Here is a 1,586-nt window from a genome sequence, read left to right as displayed (position 1 = left end):
AAATGGCGTGCATCATGCTGGTATCTCTGTGTTTTTTTAGATCCAATTTCAATTGAGATAACTATAAATAATGTTAGAGCGCTTTAGGCTCTCAAATACTGAATCTCCATTTGTACCAGAAAAGTTTCTGCAGTAAGAAGTTGAACAGATTTAAGTGAACCAGGTTGTTTTGTCCTTTATTTAAAATTTTCTGCAAGTGACATCCACAGATTGAATTGTTGGCTTCGGGGCTTTGGAATTTCTATATCGTAATTGCGGTGGCTGGAATCTAACAGTAGAAATTAAGTCGGTTAAGTTTTGGAAAATGGACTCTTTTGTGTTCGGGAAGTTCGAGGAGGACCTTCGGGGTCGGAGCTCAGAGAATCAGGATTGGACGTTGGCTGCCTCAAAGCTCTCTATATTCGAACAAACGAGAGGAAAAAGTGATAGGATTAAGAGTCTAGAGCCTAAAACTTTATACTCACAAGTGAAACGGGGGAATTAAATAGGAAGCTTGAGGAAGTTAACGACGACCAATTTAACTTGATTGGGAAACCATTTGAATCTGGCACCAGAGTTGGAATTATACACGGCGGTTATAACATAAGCCATGGCATTAAGTATAACAGCAATAGTTGTAGCAACGGAAACAACAACTAAAAAATTAATATCTTTGAAAAGCGGTTCAAGACATTACCATCCTCAAAAATTCTCCCTAGAAATGAGATTCTCAGTGGCTACAACTTTGTATGCAACAACGACACTATGCAAAAATATCTCAAGCGAATGTTGTTTGGTTTGCCTCAACGATATCGGGATTTTGTTCGTGCCATAACTCCAGGTCTGCCACTCTTTTTGTATAATTATACAATCCATCAATTGCATGGAATATATCAAGCCATCAGCTTTGGAGGATCCAATATTGATCCAACAGCTTGGGAAGACAAAAAAATGCAAAGATGAATCAAGGTTTCCAGCACAGGTGAGGATTCGTGTTAAAAAGGTGTTCAATCCACTTGAAGAGGATGCTTTTAGACCTATCTTGCATCACTATGATGTTCCCAAGTTCCGTCTACCACTCTATGTCCCAAGGATTTTGGCCTTGCTAGACCTGTTTGAGGAGAACAGCATATGATACATACATCCTAGGATAATTTTAGGATAGTTTCTTCCCATGTAGAGGGATTGGCTTGTATTGGCAGGTATATCTTAATATTTTCAAGCCTAGTCTTCAAAGTTCAAACTTTTGCAGATGCTTTATGTGCAAGGTTGTCTAATGTCCAGGTTTCATGTTATTCCTCGGCAGATCTATGGTTTTGGTCATTGTTGGTCAATATTGCACAAAATGGCTTTCTTTGTTCTTGATTGTGGAAGAAGACACCATAATCAAAGTCACCATGAAGTCACTGCTCTCTTAAAATACACTTAAAAATGTCTATTATCTGCCGAAAATGGTGATGTGGATGGATTAGAGTACATGCATCACTTCAGAGTAACAGTGTAGCAATCCTCATTTCATACTTCAAAAGATAACTGCTCCCTGTCATCTCTTTCACTATCCTGCCACAAGATTAATCTTATGAATAAACATCTCTATATAACATGAG

The 1,586-nt window shown here is 38.3% G+C and overlaps 1 pseudogene; it reads left to right on the top strand.

Annotated features, from left to right (window-relative positions):
• Window positions 1-304: 304 nt before the first annotated feature.
• LOC149139065 (B2 protein pseudogene) lies at window positions 305-1,114 on the top strand (annotated as a pseudogene).
• The last annotated feature ends 472 nt before the right edge of the window (window positions 1,115-1,586 follow it).

Source organism: Pinus tabuliformis, chromosome X (genome assembly GCF_031772625.1).
Source record: "Pinus tabuliformis cultivar Carrire ecotype Pingquan chromosome X, CPIR1, whole genome shotgun sequence".
Classification (NCBI taxonomy): domain Eukaryota; kingdom Viridiplantae; phylum Streptophyta; class Pinopsida; order Pinales; family Pinaceae; genus Pinus; species Pinus tabuliformis.
Note: the sequence above shows the minus strand (reverse complement) of the source record. Positions and strands in the feature narration are given on the sequence as shown.